This window comes from Eptesicus fuscus, chromosome 19, assembly GCF_027574615.1.
Source record: "Eptesicus fuscus isolate TK198812 chromosome 19, DD_ASM_mEF_20220401, whole genome shotgun sequence".
NCBI lineage: Eukaryota > Metazoa > Chordata > Mammalia > Chiroptera > Vespertilionidae > Eptesicus > Eptesicus fuscus.
In genome coordinates, this window is record NC_072491.1 from 50,945,073 (window position 1) to 50,969,862 (window position 24,790).

A 24,790-nucleotide genomic window follows, 5' to 3' on the forward strand; every position below is an offset into this window, starting at 1 on the left:
GCCCTGAAAAAACGCCCAAGAGTAGCAAGAAGGAGTTGAATATTAATGAGCATGATGATGTAAATCCTAGCTATCTCTAGGCCAATAGTCAACAGAATCATTGTAATCAGTCTGATGAATCTTTGCCTTTATCTTTTTTTTTTTTTTTTTTTTTTTTGCTATCCTCCCTTCATTTATTTTATGTGTGCTTTCTGGATTACAAAAGCAATAGACATATTCCCTGCAGAAAGTTGGAAAATACAAAACTCCCAAGCAAGACTAAAAGCTTCCCAAAGACGTCGTTGCCAAAAGGGAGCCGTTGCCGGCATCTCGGTTGACATTAGCCTATAGAGTTTTCCGGAAGCATGCACACCTGTAAACCGTTCGTTATGACGTTTCGCACACACAAGAGAGTAAATTACGCAGTCAGTTCTCATTGCTCACGATCTGTATTCACAGAGGATCAAGGTTTTGCCGCCATCGGTCCATCCATCCCATTTCTCTCTTCTCCTTTTCCTTCCCCGGGAAGTATCAGCTACTAAAGGAGCAGGGGGCCTGATAACCCGAGGACAAGGCCTCACTTAGCTTTTAGTGGGAAGCAGAAAGGAGGGCTTACTCCTCGGATTGCCGTGCGCTCTGGGGACAAAGAGCCTTAAAGCCCAAGCCCATCGCCTGCTGGATGGGTATCGATTTTCCCTCTCCAGTCAATGATTCCCAGGAGCGGGTTTTATTTATTCATAAACGAAGATCACGTCTGGCTGGAGTCAGAGCAGCGTGCGCCTGTGGTGCGGGCGCAGTGGGCCAAGCTGCCTGGGGCCCAGCGGTCCGTGTCCCGAGGCGGAGGAACCTCCTGAGCCGGGAAGCGGGCCTTGCTGTGCTTGCCTGAGACGCAGGGCAGTCCCAGCGGCGGTCACCGCGTCACTCTGGGCTCCAGGCGCCGTTCCACGCGGGCCTCCGTGCAGTGTGGCGCGAGGGGAGCGTGGGGCGGCTCCAGCCAGCGGCCAGCGCTGAGACCCGCCGCTGCTCACGGAGGACGCCTGGTCCTGGGACCGAAGCCCTGTGTGTGGCTTTGCCTCGCCTCGCAGGGAGCCCGGGGGTGGCGGGGGGGGGGGGGGGGGCTTTTCTTCCCGGGGCAGTGGGCACGAGTGCTCCCTCGGGTGCTTCCCGCTCTGAGGGCACCCTGGGGAGAGCTCAGGTATGCTGAGTAGCTCCCCGGGCAGCGGGTCCAGCTCGCTCTGATTCCACAGTATTCTCTCTGGTGGTGTATGTGTGCATGTTTCCTGTCTCCTTTTAAGATAAATTACTTTTTAAGTGAATGAATCAAATAAACTCATTTTGAAGTGATGAGACTAAATCGCTTCTCGCTTGGTCGTCTGTCATCCTTCCCACCAGAGTGCCCATGGCCGCACTCGAGCTGGGCATCAGCGCCCCTCCCAGTGCCCCTCCCCAGAAAGGCCTCCCGGGGGCTCAGGGACCCCTCCGGCTCTCTCTCTACTGTGTCTTCTCTCCTCTTGTCATTTACTCTTCCAGGCCTTGGTCCCTCCTCAGCCGCCTCCTCCCGTGCCCCCAGGGATGGAGCAGCCTGGGTCCCGGAGGACTCACCGTCCCGTTCTCTGCATCTTCCCCTCGTGCCCATGCGGAGGCCGTTTCGTCATCACGGCCTGGAACCCGCTTTCCTTTCCTGCCCCCCCTCTCCACCCCCTCACTCCCACCCCACCCCCGCCGCCGTGGAGGCCCCGGGCTTCGCGCTCTGCATGTCTGCCTGGCCCAGCGGCGCCCTCACTTCCCGGGGCGGCACCTCGGGCTCGGCGATGGCACAGCTCTGCGTGTTACCGTGATGGGTGACTGGGCACGGGGCTCCCCTCTGGTTTCCCACCAGCGATGGCTTACGAGGGATTTTGAGAGAGGAACAGGGACGCATTTAAGAATTACCCACGTGGCTGTGTGGACACGAGGCACGTAGGACCGGGGTGCACGCCGGGATCCGGCTGGCTCCTCTCCCGAGCTCTTGGTTAGGTGGACGGGAGTCGCCTTCAGGAGGAAGGCCAGCTCGTGTTGGTTGTCTTTCATTTCACCTTTGAGGTGCAGCCTCTTGTGTGCCCGTGGCCTGGAAGCGTTAAGGACCTCCTGTGTGCTGGGTTCCGACAACGTGGGGAAGCCGCCCAGCCGGCCTGGCCGCCAGCGGGGCAAGGCAGAAAGTCACGTGAGCAGGGGGTGCGTCAACGCGCTTTGTGGCCCTGGCTGGTGTTCTCAGTGGTTAGAGCGCCGCCCTCTCACCGAAGGGTTGCAGGTGCCATTCCTGGTCCAGGGCACGTACCTGGGTTGCAGTTTCGACCCCCAGGCCCAGGTGGCATGTGTGGGGGGAGGCAACCAATCGATGTGTCTCTCTCACATCGATGTTTCTCTCTCTCCCCCTCCCTCCTTCCCTTCCACTCTCTCTAAAATCAATGGGGAAAAAAATATCCTCGGGAGGGGATTAACAACAAGAAAAAGTCTTTTTAAGGTCTATGAAGTCGCTCAAACTCTAGTTCTGAAGAGAAAGTTATTTTGTTCCGTAGGTTTCTCTCCCAAGAACTTCTAAAGTGTTTTTTTTTTTTATATATAAGATGGATTGTAGTCCTTGAATGGAACCGCAGGAATTCTCACTTCTTTACTTTTGCCATCAACTTGCTGTGATTCACTTAAAACATAATCAGCCCCGAGAGGAACACTGCTGCTCCGTCGCAGACCCGTTGGGTAGGGTGAGCGCCACCTACCGAAGACACAGCTCCTCGCCGCGCTCAGCGGGGCTGGGCGTGCAGGGCCCTGGCCCCACCTGTTCAGAACGTCTGAGTGGAGGATGAGTTCTCCTGGGGCAGCGGCGGGAGAGGAGCGTGGCTTCCTGCTAATGAGCAGCAATTTGAGTTCAGATCTAATGCCAGGGCTCGGGGCAGAAACACAGATATTTACTCATTGAATTCAGACTAACGATCGAGTCCTTTATTCTTTTAAAAAATGGGCGGTTATAAAAATACTAAGGCTTTTTGAAAATACATAATTTTTTTATTGATTTCAGAGAGGAAGGGAGAGGGAGAGATAGAAACATCAAAGATGAGAGGGAATCATTGATTGGCTGCCTCCTGCATGCCCCCACTGGGGATCAAGCCCGCAACCCAGGCATGTACCTTTGACCGGAACTGAATTGAGGACCCTTCAGTTTGCAGGCCGGGGCTCTATCCACTGAGCGACACCAGCCAGGGCTGTACTAAGGCTTTTTAAGGGCGTCAGTGTGCTGTAGTGAGGCCTGTTGGCAGCCCGCAGGCGCCTTTGGAGAGGTAAGCACAGTTCTAGATGCCCTCAGAAGGCCACATGCTTGGACAGCTGTGCCTGGGACTGCAGGTAGCTGCACCCGCCCCCTCCCCCAGTGGGTCCTGGACGCTTTGGTGTGTATCTGTAGCCCCCAGGAAAGGACCCTGACTTACCCCTGCAGCAGGGGCCACGCATAACTTCTTGGGCTGTACATCCTGGTCTTTCCATCCCTGGCGCTAACATAGCTCCCTGGGCATAGCTGACTTTGCTGAATCTGGCAGCCGTTTTAAAGCTGGGGTGGGATTCAGCGAAGGTAAGTGTCTGGGATGAGACCAACCTCAGCCCAGTCACCTGTGTGACCGCCCTCGGGGTGACGATGGTAACAATGGCCACCACGAGCGGGCTCCTCCTGTGCACCACGTGCAGGAAAATGCCTCGCTCTCTCCCCCAGCCCTCAGCCTGACCTCGGGGTGTGGGCAGGACTGAGAGCCGGGGTAGGAAAGGAGCGAGAGGAGCACCTGACCTGAGGCGGGTCGCCAGATGACTGCTCTGTAGCACCAGGCCTCTGAGAGCTGATTGTCATGTTGCGGTCAAGCGGACTGAGCTCACAGGTGACCTACTTGCCCCGTTCCACGCACAGTGAGACCAGAGCCAGGGTTTTGAACCACCTTTCTGACTGCAAACCTTGTATAAAGTGTGTGAGTTTAACTGAACGGAACAGAAATTCAGAATTCCACGTTTTCAAACTTCTCATTTGCCTTCCACATGTCCTTCCCGGAGATCCTGTGCCCCCCTCGGCTTCAGTGGTCCTTGCGGGGGCAGACTGCGGCCTGCGCGCAGACCCACGCGGACGCCTGCTTTGACAATAACGTGCTACTGGGACCCAGGCACGCTCGTTCTCCAGCTGTTGAGCGTGGCTGCTGTTGAACGTGGCTGCTGTTCGCTACAATGGCGGGAAGGACTAGCTGTGATGGATCATAGGGCCCTCGGAACCCAAAATAGTCACCCTCTCGCTTGTTACAGAAAGTGCTTGCATGCCCTGGTCTTACTCGTTTCTTGCGACCTTTCTCCTGAGACCTTGACTCCTGAATTTAGCCACCCACCAGAAGTCTTACCTCCATGCCCGCACCCACCTGGAAATCCATATTTACCAAACTAAGTGCTTCCTGGGTCTATTCCCCACCCTACTGGACTCCGCCGGCTGAGTGTCCCTCCCCGTTAATGGCACCCCCTGTGCCCAAGGTGCCTCTTTTCTTCGTATTCCTCCTGCCTGACTGTCCCCAGCCCCAGGGTGGGCCCCTGACCGCCCAGAGGACACGGACATCATGAAGACGGCAGTCTAGGCTTTTACACAGCCGGTGCTCACCACTCCTATTCTCCGCCCCCTGCACGCGGGCCAGAAGCTGCTTTCACAGTCCCGCAGAAGTTGCCATAAGTACATTCAGCGAGGAATGACGTGCTGTGTCTCCATAGTGGGCCACGGAGAGATGGGTCCATTTCTCACCTTTAGATCCTGCCTCCAAGCAGGAATGTAGGAATGCTAAGGAGTCAGAATATTGTCAGATTTGTGCTTCCGCTCTTTTGGATACACTGACGACAGCATAACTACGTGATTGATTGAGTTGCCACTGTAAAATATTCATCATTGAGGTTTTAAAATTAAATCTCTGTCCTTCTGCAGGGCCTCATTGGCAGGGGCTGGGGAGTTAAAACTGTAACATTAGATTTCCGTTTTTTTCTGGTTCATCCAAAGAACATACTCAGATAAATGCATTTTCATGTCATCAGTATTATTTGAATATTATTTTAAAGTTCATGACATTATTAGCTCTGAATTCTCTCTTATGAATTTAAAATTATGTTATAGTAACTGATGACAGTCCCACACGAGCACAGTAAAAATAAATAAACTTTGAAATACAGAAGGATTAGTGAGGATGAGAAGACACTGTGTCAGAGTACTTTTGTTCTTGGTGCTTGCTTTATCCAGTAAATATTTGCATCGTACTTTAATTTCAGTTTCTCTATCTGGAAAGTTATGTGGGAGCAGCCCACAAGGCAATGTTTATAGTACTTAAGTCAAAAGCAGATGCCATAAATTAATTCTAATCTTCTGAGCAAAGACATTAGCCTTTGTGTAACATAAGGATTTGGGTTTGTTCATACAAAATAATCCAAAGAATAATAGTTCCCGATGCTCGCTCAACAGTGATCATGAAAGATTAATATTTTCCTTCGGTTAATGATTATGTAACACACTAATAAGCTTCTCCGCCTTCTCCCTGAGATTTAGATTATCTGTAGGCTTTCAAAGCTATATTTTGATCAGACATGTAAGGAAGTGATGTAGCTCAATTAATGTCAAATTAAGGAGGCTTTTTACTTTCTGACTTAGAGTAAAATGCCACCCACCATCCGACTTCAGAATAGCTGAAATGCTGAGAGCGGGGAGGTCAGCGGTGATGGGCGTTCAGCTAAGTCATCGGCTCGGTGTCCCGCTGCTCGGCTTGCTCTTGCGGCGGAGGCAGCTGCTGCTCTCAGCGTTTATTTCACTGTCCTGGCTGCTGGGGGCGGGGGGCAGCAGACCTCCCACCTGAGCTGGGGGGCGGCATGTGAAGTCCCACTACACAGACTCACATACAAATTACGTTCACGTTTCAATGAATAGATTCCTGTAGGTGGATAGCCTCAGCCAACGACCTTTTTCCAATGACTCGGCAGTTTGGGGCAGAACGAGGAGGGGGAGACTCGTGTAGAAGTGTGGCCCTGGTGAGACCGTGTGGAAAACATGTGTTCCAGCCCCCTTCATGTTTACCATGGGGACGATAACCCCTAATTTGTAGAAGTTGTAACGAATAGAAATAATATTTGCGAAGCATCTGGCCGGCGGTAGATGCCTATGAAATTGTGGTGGCAGTGATCCTTGATGTAATGGTAATAATAACCGCCATGTTTGAGGCATGACGCTGGTCGTGTGGTCACTGTCTGTTGGGAGTTCTGAGGTTGTCCTTGGCACTCACAGGTGCCGCGCCTGCCAGGTGTGGGAAGAGTGGCCTCGGGCTCGGTCCATGAGGGGCTCTTCTTCAGATGCCATGTTTCCTGTCAGATGCGACGGTGACTTGGCGGCATTGAGAAAAGGGGGCAGCAGTCACCATGCAAGTAATCATGACAGCACATTTTTTTGAAAGTGAAAATTTGGGAACCATTTGCCTCAATAATGAGAAAGCGACTAAGGCTATAAAAATATATACTACTGTGTCATTTTTTAAATGACATGTTTCGCAGTCTGTTTTGAAACATGGAAATGCATATTTGACATAATAACTGAAAATGGTACAAACAGTATTGCTTCGCCGATGGCAACTTTGGGAATGTTTCTGTGAAATGGAAGGTGAAAGGAAACTTCTCACTGCAGCAAACATTAACATTGACGCTTTCTCTGTTTTCCACAGAGTTGGTCAACTTGGTAGGAACTGTTATGACCTATCTGTCGTAAGAATGTAGTCACCTTCATTTTCTCTTTCTGGTGAAAAAGTGGGTTCCGTGGCGTAAAGTCAGCCTTGAAGATGGACTTTTGGGATAAACTTATTTTGTAAATTAGGCCTCTTCTGTGTTTTTTTTTTTTTTTTTTTTTTTTCTGGGTTGCCAAAATCTTGTGTAGCTACAATAAAACAAAGAAGGTCGAGGGTTGAAGAGAAAATTTAGACTTTCAATTAACCCGACACAGAGAAATGCATAAGTAGATGAACCCGTCCAGTCATTTGCATGGCAATTGGGGTCCTGATGGTTTAAAAAAGTTCAGGTCGTTTTAAGGGGTACCTGACAGTGATTTGTATAGATCAGGACTTCTCTGTACTCTCCTTTTTCTATTTCCTCTATCGCATCTCTCAGGGATCCAACCCCTCAGCACTCACTTTGGAGAAGAATGTCGTCAAGCTGTGGATGATGCTTCACGGGGGCGTTAGTAAACCCCGGCATCCACCAATATCAGACCCAGCTTAAGATTGGCACCGTGACTTACACTTTTCGGGAAAAAATGTAAGGTTTTCAAATGTATGCATAGACCTATCTCCAGAAAAGTCTTGAGGTGAATGGGAAGGCCCAGTGAGTGTGAGATGAATGGGAAGGCCCAGGTGAGTGTGAGGTGAATGGGAAGGCCCAGTGAGTGTGAGATGAATGGGAAGGCCCAGGTGAGTGTGAGGTGAATGGGAAGGCCCAGGTGAGTGTGAGATGAATGGGAAGGCCCAGGTGAGTGTGAGATGAATGGGAAGGCCCAGGTGAGTGTGAGATGAATGGGAAGTCCCAGGTGAGTGTGAGGTGAATGGGAAGGCCCAGGTGAGTGTGGGGTGAATGGGAAGTCCCAGGTGAGTGTGAGATGAATGGGAAGGCCCAGGTGAGTGTGAGATGAATGGGAAGGCCCAGGTGAGTGTGAGATGAATGGGAAGGCCAGGTGAGTGTGAGATGAATGGGAAGGCCAGGTGAGTGTGAGATGAATGGGAAGGCCCAGGTGAGGGTGAGGTGAATGGGAAGTCCCAGGTGAGGGTGAGGTGAATGGGAAGGCCCAGGTGAGTGTCAGGTGAATGGGAAGTCCCAGGTGAGTGTGAGGTGAATGGGAAGGCCCAGGTGAGTGTGAGGTGAATGGGAAGTCCCAGGTGAGTGTGAGATGAATGGGAAGGCCCAGGTGAGTGTGAGATGAATGGGAAGTCCCAGGTGAGTGTGAGATGAATGGGAAGGCCCAGGTGAGTGTGAGATGAATGGGAAGTCCCAGGTGAGGGTGAGGTGAATGGGAAGTCCCAGGTGAGGGTGAGGTGAATGGGGAGCCCTAGTGCAGGAAAGAAGGGGTGGCAAAGGAGAGGGGGGTGACCTGCTCTTTGTATCTCTCCTCTCCTCACTCACCTCCGGTGACTGAGGGCCCTCGGAGGTGGATGTGGGGGGTGTAAGTCTGTAATGAGCACAAGTACCGTCACGTTCTGGCGTGGGAGGCTGGGGCCAGGCGCCCACTGGCAGGTTGGACACCAGCACCTGCTTTTCTCACGGCTCCTCTACCTCACGCCTGCCAGTCTGTCCTGTTTTCCTCCTGCAAGGAAAGTGCCTTCCCTCCATGGACTGACTGCGCAGGAGTCGGCGTGAGGGCCAGGCTGAGGGGAGAGCCCCTCTTTTTCACTTCAGGATCGCGGCTCCTCTCTCCTGGGTTTCATGACACGTGAGGCAGTGCGCTTCCCACAGGGCAGACTCAGGTTCACATGTGCGGTGAGGACTGCGGAGTGGTGCTGGGGCCTCAGACCCGGGTGACCACAGGTGCACGACCTTCCAGAAGGTTCTTTCCCAGCAGCCTTCTCGTCACAACTGCTGTGGATGTTGACGTCTAAGCTTGTTCCGTGAGATGAATGCTGACATCTTGGTGCATGAGTGAGGTGGACTCATTTATGTGATTAAATTCTCATTTATCTGATAGAAGATTAAAGGCTTCATTGAAAAATGCCCACGGCTGTTTTTAATTTGGAGTCTCAATTTTAATTGAAACACTGTCATTCTGATTTGAGCATTGAAGAGTAACAGTGAAACATTTTTTAAAATTTCTAAAGTAAAGGATTGAGCTGTATTAATTTAAGGTGGTCTTCCCTAGTTTTGCTTTTATAGGAAAAATATTCGTAGACTTATTTCTGTTTTTCTCCACCTGTAAAACAAAGGCAGTCCACTGAGCGTGCCATCCGCTTGTTGGTGACTGGCTCTTCGTCAAATAGGACGGCCCGCGGGAGAGGGCACAAGGCAGCCCCGCCCGCTACCTCCCAGGTGCCCCCTAACTGTGTCCTGAACCCCAAAGGGATGAGTCACGGCCAGGCATCAGCCATCAGTCTGGACCAGCCCTGCGGTCCTCAGGAACATCACCGGACCTCTCTGAGCCTCCGTTTCTCCAGTCTGGAGTGGGTCTGACAGTGTTTGCTCAGGCGCATTAATGGGAGACAGAGAGTGCGTGACCGCATTGGAAACTGGGAAGGGCGTTGGAGAAGCAATGGTCACCAGCATTGCTGCTGCGTGGTTCCTGCTGCTTGTCTGTGCCACGTGTTTGTTGCTATCGTTATTCAGTTAACGCTCAATAAATGCATATTTAAGTTAAAAAAAAGATAGCCAACAATCAAATTGGAGGGAAATTAGTAGTTAGTAGTTTATCATATTAATTGGCCTCTAAAGCTTTTGCATCACTGTGCTTATTTTGACGTCATTGTAATCTTTCTGCGTTTACCTTACTTTTGTCTTCTCATGGGAAGGCACTCAGACGTATACGTAGATGAGTGGATCCTTGTTTCTCAGCAACATTTCCCATGAGTGGCTTTTTATGCTCATGCAGAGCTGTTTCATGGAAATGTGAGCAGAGGCTAAGGTGGCATGTATGATTTAGGTTTAAGGTGTAGGTAAGAACTTGGCTCAGAATGAATTACCATCTGCGCTGGGGATGAGACCTGGATACACCACGTAATTCACTCTTCCGCGCACTATGAATGTAGTGATGTTGCATGCGCTGATTGTGGGGACGTTGAGCGCTGTGAATGTGGGGACGTTGAGCGCTGTGATTGTGGTGACGTTGAGCGCTGTGAATGTGGAGACGTTCCGCGCTGTGAATGTGGGGACGTTGAGCGCTGTGATTGTGAGGACGTTCCGCGCTGTGAATGCAAGCACGTTCCGCGCTGTGAATGCGGTGACGTTGAGCGCTGTGATTGTAGTGACGTTGAGCGCTGTGAATGTGGTGATGTTCCGCGCTGTGAATGTGGTGACGTTGAGCGCTGTGAATGTGGGGACGTTCCGCGGTGTGAATGTGGGGACGTTCCGCTCTGTGAATGTGGGGACGTTCCGCGCTGTGAATGTGGGGACGTTGGGTGCTGTGAATGCGGGGACGTTGAGCGCTGTGAATGTGGGGACGTTCCGCGCTATGAATGTGGTGACGTTGAGCGCTGTGATTGTGAGGACGTTCCGCGCTGTGAATGCAAGCACGTTCCGCGCTGTGAATGCGGTGACGTTGAGCGCTGTGATTGTAGTGACGTTGAGCGCTGTGAATGTGGTGACGTTCCGCGCTGTGAATGTGGGGACGTTGAGCGCTGTGAATGCGGGGACGTTCCGCGCTGTGAATGTGGGGACGTTCCGCGCTGTGAATGTGGGGACGTTCCGCGCTGTGAATGTGGGGACGTTGAGTGCTGTGAATGCGGGGACGTTGAGCGCTGTGAATGTGGGGACGTTCCGCGCTGTGAATGTGGGGACGTTGAGCGCTGTGAATGTGGGGACGTTCCGCTCTGTGAATGTGGGGACGTTCCGCGCTGTGAATGTGGGGACGTTCCGCGCTGTGAATGAGGGGACGTTCCGCGCTGTGAATGTGGTGACGTTCCGCGCTGTGAATGCGGGGACGTTGAGCGCTGTGAATGTGGGGACGCTCCGCGCTGTGAATGTGGGGACGTTGAGCGCGGTGAATGTGGGGACGTTGAGCGCTGTGAATGTGGGGACGTTCCGCGCTGTGAATGTGGGGACGTTGAGCGCTGTGAATGTGGGGACGTTCCGCGCTGTGAATGTGGGGACGTTGAGCGCTGTGAATGTGGGGACGTTCCGCGCTGTGAATGAGGGGACGTTCCGCGCTGTGAATGTGGGGACGTTCTGCGCTGTGAATGTGGGGACGTTGAGCGCTGTGAATGTGGGGACGTTCTGCGCTGTGAATGTGGGGACGTTGAGCGCTGTGAATGTGGGGACGTTGAGCGCTGTGAATGTGGGGACGTTCCGCGCTGTGAATGTGGGGACGTTCCGCGCTGTGAATGTGGGGACGTTCTGCGCTGTGAATGTGGGGACGTTGAGCGCTGTGAATGTGGGGACGTTCTGCGCTGTGAATGTGGGGACGTTGAGCGCTGTGAATGTGGGGACGTTCCGCGCTGTGAATGTGGGGACGTTCCGCGCTGTGAATGTGGTGACGTTCCGCGCTGTGAATGCGGGGACGTTCCGCGCTGTGAATGTGGGGACGTTCCGCGCTGTGAATGTGGGGACGTTCCGCGCTGTGAATGTGGGGACGTTCCGCGCTGTGAATGTGGGGACGTTCCGCGCTGTGAATGTGGGGACGTTCCGCGCTGTGAATGTGGGGACGTTGAGCGCTGTGAATGTGGGGACGTTCCGCGCTGTGAATGTGGGGACGTTGAGCGCTGTGAATGTGGGGACGTTCCGTGTTGTGAATGTGGGGACGTTGAGCGCTGTGAATGTGGGGACGTTCCGTGTTGTGAATGTGGGGACGTTGAGCGCTGTGAATGTGGGGACGTTCCGCGCTGTGAATGTGGGGACGTTCCGCGCTGTGAATGTGGGGACTTTCCGCGCTGTGAATGTGGGGACGTTCTGCGCTGTGAATGTGGGGACGTTGAGCGCTGTGAATGTGGGGACGTTCCGCGCTGTGAATGTGGGGACGTTCCGCGCTGTGAATGTGGGGAAGTTCTGCGCTGTGAATGTGGGGACGTTGAGCGCTGTGAATGTGGGGACGTTGAGCGCTGTGAATGTGGGGACGTTGAGCGCTGTGAATGTGGGGACGTTCCGCGCTGTGAATGTGGGGACGTTGAGCGCTGTGAATGTGGGGACGTTGAGCGCTGTGAATGTGGGGACGTTGAGCGCTGTGAATGCGGGGACGTTGAGCGCTGTGAATGCGGGGACGTTGAGCGCTGTGAATGCGGGGACGTTCCGCGCTGTGAATGCGGGGACGTTCCGCGCTGTGAATGTGGGGACGTTCCGCGCTGTGAATGTGGGGACGTTCCGCGCTGTGAATGTGGGGACGTTCCGCGCTGTGAATGTGGGGACGTTCCGCGCTGTGAATGTGGGGACGTTCCGCGCTGTGAATGTGGGGACGTTCCGCGCTGTGAATGTGGGGACGTTGAGCGCTGTGAATGTGGGGACGTTCCGCGCTGTGAATGTGGGGACGTTCCGCGCTGTGAATGTGGGGACGTTCCGCGCTGTGAATGTGGGGACGTTCCGCGCTGTGAATGTGGGGACGTTCCGCGCTGTGAATGTGGGGACGTTCCGCGCTGTGAATGTGGGGACGTTGAGCGCTGTGAATGTGGGGACGTTGAGCGCTGTGAATGTGGGGACGTTCCGCGCTGTGAATGTGGGGACGTTGAGCGCTGGGAATGTGAGGACGTTCTGCGCTGGGAATGTGGGGACGTTCCGCGCTGTGAATGTGGGGACGTTGAGCGCTGGGAATGTTGGGACGTTCCGCGCTGGGAATGTGAGGACGTTGCGTGCGCTGGGAATGTGAGGATGGGTTGGCTGAAGTGAGGTCTTGTGGGTTCAGATGAGGAAACCAGTCAGCCTCAAGGTATCGTTTATTCATTCTTTTTGCTCAGCGTGCAGTTACTTCACGCTGCAGGTCACCCACCTGTGTTAACTTTATGCCAACGCTGCTGCTAAGTGACCCCCAAAACGCCTTGACAGCCCTGACCAGGGGCTCAGGTGGTTGGAGCATCGTCCCATACACCAAAAGGGTGCAGGTTCAATCCCAGTCAGGGTGCATACGGGAGGCAGGCAGTCGATGTTTCTCACTCACATGGGTGCTTCTCTCTCTCTCTCTCTCTCTCTGTCTCTCTCTCTCTCTCTCTCTCTCTCCCCCTCCCCCCCTCCCTCCCTCCTTTCTTCTCTCTCTAAAAAATCAATAAAAACATATCCTTGGGTGAGGATGTATTTTTATAGCAAAAATGCATTGTTAAAATCACAACCAGTGTCTGGGATCACAAGTGCCATAGTCCTGTTTTGTTTTGGTTTTCATTTCATATAATTGGACTAGAGGCCTGATGCACGAATGAAGATTCATACAAGAATGGGCCTTCGTTCCCTGGCTGCTGGCACCGCCTTCGCTCTGGCCGGAGCAGCCTTTCCACTCCAGCCCGGAGCTGCCTTTCTGCCTTCCCATGCTGCCCAGAGGCCAGGAGTGGCTGGGGTGGTGCTGAAGGCCTGCGTCATCGCCATGGCAACAAGGCAAGCATCCAACCCTGCCCCCAGCCACTTGGTGCCTGTGCATGCACATTAACCCGCCATCTTTGTTGGGTTAATTTGCATACTCACTCCTGATTGGCTGGTGGGTGTCACGAAGGTACAGTCAATTAGCATGTCGCTCTTTTATTAGGTAAATTATGATGTCTTCCTGATTGAAACTATTGAGTTTCTTTTACTATATGCTGGGCACTGCAGTGAAGACCTGGGGGACAAAGGCTTGCGAGACCTGGCCCGACGCCGGGCAGAGAGAGGAGGCACAGGCTCACATCCGCTTTGAAGGCCACCTGGTCAGCATAAGGACACTTGCATGTGTGAGTGATGCTGGCGTCTTCGATGAAACCACCGTAATGATACCCCCAGGACCTTCCCCAGTTTGGAAAAAAAATGAGAGACGATAAAAGGATTGGCAGTTGAGGCTCCCAATATCACCTGATTCCTAGCGAGGGCCAGGTTGGGGCAGGTTGGCTGGTTGCTCTGGTACGGACCCCAGAGTGAAGCGGTCACACTGCGGGGACGGTCCTCTCTGTGGCCGAGGGTCAGCTCAGGTGACGGAGGGTCAGGGAAGAACTCATGGCCCAGAGAGAGCAGAGGAACTGCGCCCTGGAGGCTAGCTCACACACCCACACTGCCCAGCAGGGAGTCCCCCCTTGAGTGGAATAAATGAAGAGGTGGGCGGCCAGAGTGTGATCTGGCTGAACCCTGTCAGGAAAAAAAGGTTCACCCCCACGTAGGGCAGGCTGGTGGTGTTTGATGTCAGGGACTGGGCAAAAGGCAAAGAGCGAGCCTTACAAAGAAGGACTCTCGGGACTTACAGAGGCCAGGGGAGCCGGGAGGGATGGAGGCCAGGGGAGCCGGGAGGGATGGAGGCCAGGGGAGCCGGGAGGGACGGGGGCCAGGGGAGCCGGGAGGGACGGAGGCCAGGGGAGCCGGGAGGGACGGGGGCAGGGGAGCCGGGAGGAACAGAGGGCAGGGGAGCCGGGAGGGACGGGGGCCAGGGGAGCCGGGAGGGACGGGCCAGGGGAGCCAGGAGTTGGGAGGGACGGGGGCAGGAGAGCCAGGAGGGACAGAGGCCAGGGGAGCCAGGAGGGACGGGGGCAGGGGAGCCGGGACGGACGGGGAGTGGGGGGTCAGGGGAGCCGGGAGGGACGCTCCCAGGCAGAAGCTGAGCCTGGGCCAAGGGCTGGGGCTAGGGCCTGGCCACGGAGGCTGGGGTCCCTGTGCAGGGGCCAGGCAGGCCATCTGGCCCCTGCACGTTCAGAAGCAGCACCTGGCATATTTCTCTGTGAATGTGTGTAAGAGACGTGGGCTTCCTTTATTGCATCCTTGCATATTGAATTCTGGGAGTATTTTTTTCATATATTTGCATGGTTCCGTCTATAATTTATCTTGGCTAATTACATTTAATTATAGTATGTGTTGAACTCTGGCTAGTCATCAGATTTCAGTGGCAGAGTCTCATTTTTGGAGTGGGGCCTCCGGGAGAGCAGGCTGCAGAGAGGACTCCCTCCTCCCTCCCGTGATAAAGTCTTGTGTGTGGTTACAGTGAATCTCCCTCTAGAAACACTGAGCCCTGAGATCGTTTTCAAAACTGAAGCTTACGCATGTGCCCGCTGGGGAGGGCCCGCAGACGCCGCCCGCCGCCCGCCGCCCGCCGCCCGCTCCGATGGTTCACAGCCCGTGGCCGGGTGATGGGCAGCGGCTGCGGTCGCAGTGAGCTCAGCACCCTGTCTCCAGAGCAGGGTCCTCACAAAGGGGCTGGGGCAGCGCCATCAGTCGGGAAGGGTTTGCCGCGTGGGCTGTGTTATTCCCGCCATTGCATCAGGTTTGTTCCTAAACGGCGTCAGTAAAAAGGGAGCACACCTCTCAGCGCAAGGAGTAAAGCAGGGTGTATCCTGCACCCCTAGAGAGTTGTTTACTGACACCCCTCCAGCACCTGAACTTCGGAGATTGTAAGAGTTCCCTCCTGGGCTGTCATTTTATCTCGGTTCCCTCCTAGTGCTCCCAGTTTTTGAACTAAGTGTATCTCGAACAGGACCCGCAGAGAAGAGAATCTGTTCTTCGAGACAAGAGGGCACGTTCTGGGTCTACTCCTGCGCTGTGTCTGGGCCTCGGGCCGGCAGAGTCCGGGCCGACGCCACACCCGGCCCGCCGCTTGCTGAGGGCCGGCCCGCCGCTTGCTGAGGGCTGCCGCACTGGCCGGGGGTGGGTGGGCCTTTGCTGGCTTGCTTTTCACTCGTGCACAGCTCATTTTCTTTCCTGTGTGGATGCTTGGCTCCTGAAAAGCAGACGTGTTTTCACCGCAATTCTGGCGGACTGGGCTGGGCTGAGTGAACGGTGATGTTTTTTCTTAAACAGCTTTCTTGAGTTATAGGTCAGTCTCTGGAAGTGTTCAGCTCAGTGGCTCCCCGTGTTCACAGTTTGGCAGCCATCATCACAGTCCATTTTAAAACATTCTTATAGGAAACCCCTCCCACCTTAGCTGTCACCCCCTCCCCCTGGCCCCCCTTCCACGCCTCCAGTCTGCCAGACTTGACAGTACCTGATGTGAATCGCATAAAAATAACGACAAACTGCAAATAGCCGCAGTCCCGTGTGGACGGGCCCGCTCAGCCGCTGTCAGGCGTGAGCCTGGGCCCGTGCAGCCAGCCGGCCCCCTACGCTTCCCCTCGCTGTGCAGGAGGCGCTGACTAAAGCCTGCGGGGACTCGCTTATGGCTCATAGCCCTGCGCTTCGGACAGTCTGGACGTTCTGCGTGCAGGGACGCTGCTAGGATACAAGGAACGGCTCTACCCTCAGCCATGTCACCACGGAGCAGAGGGCACGAATGAGCATAAACAGTAGATACTCTCCGTGTGCGCAGAAGGGACGCATGAAGACAGTCAGTTACATGGGGAGGCAAATGGGGAAGGAGAATGCCAGAAAGCACTCCTAAAGGAGGTACCGGCGTGAGCTACGTGCAGTGATAAAGCTTGGGGGGACGGGGGGTAGATTTAGGTAGAGCAACCAGTGTGTTCAAAAGCAAGGAGGTAGGAAGCCTCTGAGAGCCTTTGGACTGGAGAGATGACAGTAGTGCTCCTAGGACAGGTAGAGGATTCTGAGGGCGGGGCCGCTGGGTGAGGGGTGCCGGGTGCGGTGCTGAGAGGTGGGACCCCACCCCTGTGGCAGTTTCCTGTGGCTGCTGTGACAGAGGACCACACGCTGTGGCTGAGAACCACCGACATTGATTGTCTCAGTTCTGGAGCTAGAACTCCGGGCCGAGGTGTGGGCAGGGCCACCGTCCCTCCGGGACCTGTCGGAAGGGTCTTCCAGTTCTGGTAGCTCCACGTGGTCTTGGCTTGGGCAGCAGAGATAGGCATACAAGTGTAGCCATTGTAACATTGTTTCTAATAGAGGAAAACCACCCCCTCTAAGTCTGCACTGGCGTGGAAATGCCCAGGTGTCTAGTATATTCATACCATTGAACGCGCTGTGGTTAAAAGGAATAAGACAGCCCTCCACATATGTGCTAGCATGGAAAGTTCTCTAAGATGCAGGAAATGAATACAAAGAAAGTGCTGAAGAATGCCTAGGGCAGGGCCTATCACCTATATTATAAAAACCCAGTGGCCCTAATGCTGTAACGACCAAAGACCGGTCACCAGGAGGCTGCGTGCGAGGCAAGGCACGCGTGGGTGGGAGGGGCTGCATCCTGTGGCACCAGTGGGACTCGGGGGAGTCCCGCAGCGTAGCGGGGTCTGGAGTCCCGGGTCTTGCACAATTTCCCATGGGTCTGGGTCTTGTGCAATTTCGCACTCTGGGTCACTAGTCCTACCTAATAAAAGAGTAATATGCAAATTGACCCTAACTCTGCTACGCCCACAAGCCACACCCACCAGCCAATCAGAGCGAGTATGCAAATTAACCCAACCAAGATGGCTACAGGCACGGAGAAAGTAGGAGGGAGGCTTGGGTTTCCAAGGCGATAGAAGAAGCCAAGCTTTCCGCCTTCCCTGGCTGGCCTAAGCCTCCACTCAAGGCTACAAAGTTTCAATTATAGAAGGTAAACAAATCCAAACAGAAATGGCTGCTGCCCCAGAGGGAGCAGCAGGCTTGGCTCCGCTCCAGGATACAAAGTTTCAATTGTAGAAGGTAAATAAATTCCAGATACGAGGGCCTCTGCTTGGGTCGCCAAGGGGCGTGGCTGGCCTGCAAACCACCACAGGCCCCTCGTTCAGGCCGCCCCACACCCGAAGGAAACCCCCACCCTGATCCAGGACACCCTTCAGGGCAAACCAGCCAGCCCCCACCCGTGCACCAGGCTTCTATCCTATCTAATAAAAGAGTAATATGCAGATTGACCATCACTCCAATACACAATATAGCTGCCCCCATGTGGTCAAAGATCCTGCCCCCATGTGGACATAAGATGGCCACCACAAGATGGCCAGCAGGGGAGGGCAGTTCGGAGGCATCAGGCCTGCAAGGGAGGGCAGTTGGAGGTGATCAACCCTGCAGGAGAGGGCAGTTAGGGGTGACCAGGCCAGCAGAGGAGGGAAGTTGGGGGCAAACAGGCTGCCAGGGGAGCAGTTAGGCATCAATCAGGCTGGCAGGGGAGTGGTTAGAGGGTGATCAGGCTGGCAGGCAGAAGCGGTTAGGGGCAATCAGGAAGGCAGGCAGGCGAGTAGTTGGGAGCCAGCAGTCCTGGATTGTGAGAGGGATGTCTGACTGCCCGTCGGACATCCCTCGAGGGGTCCCAGATTGGAGAGGGTGCAGGCTGGGTGAGGGACACCCTCCCACCCCCGTGCACAAATTTCGTGCACCAGGCCTCTATAATATATAAAGAGCTAGGGTCCGTCACAACCTAAATGTCCAGACGTGCTGGCTGGGACCGAACACCAGGCTAGGGTCCCAGCCAGCACGGCGTAAGTCAGTCCTGGGTCCCAGCCAGCACGGCGGAAGTCAGTCCTGGGTCCCAGCGGCCCGTGGCGGGAGTCAGTCCTGGGTCCCGGCTGCCCACAGTGCAGCGGTGGAAGGAAGCTATGGGAACGGAGCCATGCTGTGATTGGACTGGCCTCTTGGTCCCTCCCTGCGCCCCCAGCCCGCAGGCCCGGGGAACCAGAGCCATGCTGTGATGGGACTGGACCCTACCCGAGGGGTCCCGGATTGTGAGAGCATGCAGGCTGGGCTAAGAGACCCCCTGAGTGCCTCTAGTGTATATATAACAAAGAAAGAAAACTATTGCCTCTTCATCTTTGTATCTTCCCAGACCTTTAAAAAAAGTGTTTACTCACCTCTCACCCTGTTCACCTGTAGGGGAGAAGGGGTTGGGCAGTAAGGTGAGGGCCCCTTTTCAATATAACATACCTGCCTGTGTTCTGTGACCTGCTCAGTAAGCGTGCATTGTAACAGGACCGGGCATTTGCTGTAACAGATGTCAGGAGGCGGCACCTGGGGCGTGGCCACCAAGGGAAGGTGATGAGCAGAGCGTGGGGAGGAAGGGAAAGGGCTGAGCGACAGGGTGAAGTGGGGACACAGGAATGCGGACTCTCACAAGCACAGAGCAGCGTTTTAAAGAGGGAGCCGACCAAAAAGACGGGTATGTGTTTCCTGGACCAGCGGTCTGTGAGTTTTGGTTTGAGAATCAGAGGACTTGCGCCTCTTCGGCCACAATCGGCAGACCCTGCGGCCTGATCATTGGAGAAAGGGAGCCCCGTGCGGGGACCCTGGCTCCGGCGGGAGAGTGTTGGAGGCCACATAACTTCCTCCCCGGACCTCCATCCAGCGCTCGAAGAAGAGCTCTCAGGGGCAGGACATCTGCAACGGAGAGAGACTTCCTTCCACCTGCCAGGCCCTCTCCTCTCCTTTCCCTTCTTGGCGACCTTCTCTCTCTCTTCCCTCCCTTAGCCTCTCTGCACATGTGCACACACACACACACACTCACACACACACACTCCTGTGATACTAACCTGCCAACCTGAAGACAACAGTGTCAAGAAAAGGAACTAACAGGAAACAACGGCGTCCAAATCAGATAAGCACCTTCAAACGATGGCGAGGACAGAGCCAGCGACATCATGTGACAGTCCGTGGCCTACATGTCATCAGACATGTGCAGCCGGGAACATGAACACAGCAGAAAGCTCGCAAGACAAGTGGCAGCAGTAGTTCCAACAGCAGCTAGTGTTTTACTGTTTGTGGACAAAACGCAGTCTTACTCATTAGCGTGTTTGAGCCTCAGGCCGACCCTTTGAAGGGGAACCGGTGATTCCGGATCCTAGGGAGGAGGTGAGTTCATCTGCACAAACACTCTGACGTCTGCTGGCCCAAGCCGCACATCCCCGGGGACACCGATGTGTCTCAGACTGAGCCTTCACACTGTCCTTCAAACACTTGTTTCCCTAATAAACTAACCTGTGCTGCTGACTGAGTGGAGGGTCCTTTGAACGTCAATGGAAAGCTGGATAAATGAGGGGGGGAGAGCCCTTCGGTGAGGAGGGGCACCAATGACTAGCTTACAGTGCGAACATGCAGAATTTCATTTCAGGAGTGGTCATTGTTATGTCGTTACTCATGAGGCGAATATGTGGGGATGCTAACTCTGTGGCCTACCTACTGCACTAAGCCTGAGCAGTGGACAGAGGCCCGGAAGGGGGTCTGGTCCCGGCCGGCTCCGAAGCTGTCCCGCGCCAGGCCCGCAGGTGCGGCTGATTGTTCACAGGAAGAGAGAGCCATCCATCCGCCGCTCACTGATCCACAGCAGGCGAGGCTCACGTCTCGTCTGAAGGAAGAAATCAGAGAAATTGTCACCAAAGTCACCACCTGCCGGAGGGAGAAGCGCAGTGGAGGCATTCACCGCTCGACCTGCACTTTCTAGACTTTTCAGACAGAAAAGTACACAACGGCAGCTCTCCCCAAAGTCACCCAAAAGCCAAACTGTTCACAGGGGTCGGGACCACGCTCCTGTCACTCCTGCCGCCTGTCCCTGCAGCATCATGTTCACACGCCAACACCTGACCAGTGGCCCGCAGGCCTTGGGTTGCTGGTCCTCTTCGGTCTGACGTTAGTTTTGCACCTGTCTTACCCCTCCCCCCCTCCCATGGTGCTTTTGTATAAATTTTCTCACCTCCAGTTACCATGGCAACACCTGTTGAGGGCAGACAGAAAGGACTAGTTCTGCAGGGGTCTCCTTGGAAGGGGTCTCTCCCTCGCCGCACGTTGAAAGGGACTCCAGGCAGCTAGTTGCCAGTGCCATGACTGTGATGCTTAATCCTTTTCCTTCTTCATTTTACCTCCATGGTGGCCTCTCCTTGCACCCCACGCACGGGCTGTCCTTTCTCGTTTCTTCCATTTTTCTGTTCTCAATAAGGAAAAAGCGAAACCCCGGAAAACGCTTCTTTCTTAATGGACTGTTGCTTTGCACGCGTCAGGGTTGCAGCTGTCAGGGCTGAGAGAGATGAAGCAGGAGGTGGCGCAGGAAGCACTGTTAACAGGAAATGCCGGAAGGCTGGGCCGTGAGGACGGCAGCTGGGGCGGGAGCTCAGCCGCAGAGAAGTGCAGCCGAGGGTTGAGAAGGCAGGAGAGGGAAGGAAACCAATGGTTCCTGGCCCATCGCAGCCCACCCCGCTGTCCCACCACCCCTTTAAAGGCAGTGCCGTGAGCATGCTTAGTGTCATTTTCCTGCACGATTCTCAGAAGGGCTGCGTATTGAAATTTTAATGGAAGGAAATGTCTCTGCTTTGAGGTTCATCTCTATTGCGTTGACAATTTATTAAACCCATCGTAGAATTAACAAGAAATCGTGTGCGTTTGTGTATAGGTGTGTTCGACTTCTTTTACCCTATGGGTGTTAAATTGCTAACATCAGTCATTTGGACAAAGCGGACATGTGCACAATGAGCTGGATTAATAACTGGCTGGTAAGTGTGTCCAGAGGGACCGGTCCATAACTGCTCGCTTCCTGGAAGAAGGCTCCACTGCTGGCCCTAGTCCTGTCCCGTCGGCGCTGGGCCTCCCTGGGCAGGACATCGCGGCTGAGGCTGGGAGGGGGCAGCTGTGCCAGCCCCGAGAGGAACTTTCAAAAGCATCTCAGCATTCTTGCAATGGCCGGAGACAGAGAGGGTGTGAGCGCCACCACCAATCAAATCGCAGAAACGCAGGCGGGGAGCATCTGGAAGGAATTGGATTTGCCTTCGTTGCATGTGAGACCCCTGGGTGGCAGCAGGTGACGCAGCCGGTGGGGAACGCTGCTGTGATCTCAGGCTTTCTGGCCGGGAGAACACGTCCGCTCTGCTCTCCCCAAGGAGCTGCTGCATCGGCAGAGAGGCCCTTGAGCTTGGTCACGGGGCAGGAACACCCTGGTACATGTCAAGTGAATGTGATCCTGTCGTGTGTGTAGGGGTTGTGACTGGATTCTTTCACCCAGCATGTTTTCAAGGGTTGTTCATGTTATGACATGTATATTGTTGGGGTTTTTTTGTGTGTGTGTGTTTTTAATCCTTACCCAAGGATATTTTTCCATTGATTTTTAGAGAGTGGAAGAGAGAGGAAAAGACAGAGAGAAACATGGATGTGAGAGAAACACATCAATTGGTTGCCTCCTGCACGAGCACACACCTTTAGGCCAGGGAGGAGTCTGCAACCAAGATATGTGCCCTTGACCGGAATCGAACCCAGACCCTTTGGTCCGCAGGCCGACACTCTACCTACTGAGCCAAACCAGCTAGGGCTGTTATGACATGTATGAATGCTTCATTTTATGGCGAAATGGTACTCTTTTCTGTGGATATACCACATTTCATTTATCCGTTCACCAGTTGGTGGGTACTTGTATTGTTTGCACTTTGGGGCTGTTATGAATAGTGCTGCTATGAATCCATGTCTACGTTTTTGTATGGACATGTCTTTCATTCTCTTGGTATACAGGTAGGAGTGGGAATACAGGGTCCAAAGGTGACTCCTACGTTGAACTGTTTGAGGAACAACCAGGCTGTTTTCAAGTTCCCATCAGCAGGGCATGAGGGTTCTGATCTCCCCACGTCCTCACCAACACTTGTCACCATCTTGGACTTTTTTATTCCAGCCATCCTAGTGCATAGGAAGTGGTATCTCGCTGTGATTTTGGTCGGCGTTTCCTTGAGGACTAATGATGCTGAGCATCTTTTCGTGTACTTATTGGCCATTGTATATCTGGGGAGTGTCTGTTCTGACCCTTTGCCTATTTTTGGTTGGATTGTCTTGTTATTACAAGAATTCTTTATGTATTATAGATAAACGTCCTTTGTTGGGCATGACTTCCCATATTTCCTCACGATCTCGCCTGTGTGTGCACTTTCCTCACCGTGTCCTTTAGAGCAGCGGTCGCCAGCCGGTGGTCCTCGGACCGCTGGTGGTCCCTGAGGTCTGAAAGGTTGGCGACCGCTGCTTTAGAGCACACGCCTTTTCGATTCTGATGAAGTCCAGCGTATCTGTTTCCCTTTTGTTGCTTGTGCTTTTGGTGTCATATCCGAAACTCCAAATCTGAGCTCATGAAATTTACTCATATGTTTTCTTCTAAGAGTTTTTAGTTTTAGCTCTTAAACTTATTTGATCCATTTTGAGTAACATTTTTATATGGTCTCTACTTTATATGGTCTTTATATTAACTTTTAAACATTAAGTTTATTGGGGTGGCATCGGTTTAAGTTATGTCGGTTTCAGTGTACGTTTCTGTAATCCATCATCTGTGTACTGCATTGTGTGCCCAGCACCCAAAGTCAGATCATCTTCCATCACCATGTTACCCTTCACTACCTCCCCACCCCTCCCTCTGGTAACCACCACACTATTGTCTCTGTCCGTGAGTTTCAGTTTTATATCCCACATGGGAGTGAAATCATATGGTTCTTAACTTTTTCTGACTGACTTATTTCTCTTAGCATGATATTCTCAAAGTCCATCCATGTTGTCACAAATGGCAGTATTTCATCTTTTCTTACAGCCGAGCAGTATTCCATACCATATACTAGTATGTACCACATCTTCTTTAATCATCCATCAAAGGACACTTCAGTTGTTTTCATATCTTGGCTACTGTGAATAATGGTGCAAGGACATAGGAGCACATATACCTTTGTGATTAAATGTTCTCAAATTTATTAAATTTTTATGTAACTTTTTTAAGAGTCCAAATTCATTCTTTTGCAAATGGCAGAAGAACTTTCTCCCAGAACCTTCTGTTGAAAAGACTATTTTTCCTCATTGAATAGTCTTGGCACCTTTGTCAAAAATCCGTTGGCCATAGGTATATGGGCTTATTTCTGGAAGCTGTTTTCCATTCCATCGATCCGTATGTCTATGCTAGGCCAGTACCACACGTCTTCATTACCTTGTTTCCTATTAATATTTTTAATTTATGAAATGCAATTTTGAAAATGCAAAATTATATACCACTTTTATGTTACTAAATTAACTGTCCCATCATGTATTCAATTCTTAAATCAGGCTCTATTCCTATCTAGTAATAGCAAAAGCATAGGTGAACATATTGCTGATGCATAGTAATAAGATTTGGCATTTTTTTTAAAAAAACTTCTTATTTTTTTATTTTTCTGCTGCAGCAACTTGATTTAGGTAACCAAATCTTTTTTTTTTTTTTTATCCTCACCCTAGGATATTTTTTTCCATTGATTTCTTTAGAGAAAGTGGAGGGGAGGGAGGGGCAGGGGAGAGAACGGGAGAGAAAGAGATAGAAAAAAACATTAATGTGAGACACATCGATTGGTTGCCTCCTGCACGTGCCCAGACCGGAACCAGGGATTAAGCCTGCAACTGAGGTATGTGCCCTTGTCTGGAGAATCAAACCTGAGACCCTTCAGTCAGAGGGCTGATGCTCCAACCACTGGGAAAAACTGACCGGGCTAGGTAACCAAATGTTGCTCATGTTTCTAATGAATTCAGGAGAGTTCTCTGGGACTGACCGTGATGACATGGGGAGTAGGGAGGTGTTCAGATGGAATCCTCCTGTCAGCGTCTGTGTGTTAGGGGTTCGGGGAGGGTGACCTGTCAGCGTCTGTGTGTTTGGGGGTCGGGGAGGCTGACCTGTCAGTATCTGTGTGTTTGGGGGTCGGGGAAGCTGACCTGTCAGCGTCTGTGTGTTTGGGGGTTGGGGAGGCTGACCTGTCAGTATCTGTGTGTTTGGGGGTCAAGGAAGCTGACCTGTCAGTATCTGTGTGTTAGGGGTTCGGGGAAGCTGACCTGTCAGCGTCTGTGTGTTAGGGGTTCGGGGAGGCTGACCTGTCAGCGTCTGTGTTAGGGGTTCAGGGAGGCTGACCTGTCAGCGTCTGTGTGTTAGGGGGTTGAGGAGAGTGACTTGTAACCTAAGGGAAGATGAAAGATGACTTGGGAAAGACCTGTGTCTGGCAAGCTCTTCACACCGAGAGCTGGTGAGGACCCTGCCCTCTGAATGAGCATGGCTGGCGGTGGGAGGAGCTGTTTTGTCTGGCATTTAGATGCATTAAAACAGAAAAGAACGAGTAGCTGCCTGCATCGGCCCACAGAAGGCGGT

General features: G+C 53.1%; 1 protein-coding gene across 1 annotated transcript in view; it reads left to right on the plus strand.

Annotated features, from left to right (window-relative positions):
* The window catches only part of PAG1 (phosphoprotein membrane anchor with glycosphingolipid microdomains 1), a 119,251-nt gene that overhangs the window by 43,403 nt on the left and 51,058 nt on the right, over window positions 1-24,790 (plus strand). The gene's annotated exons all lie outside the window — the stretch shown is intronic.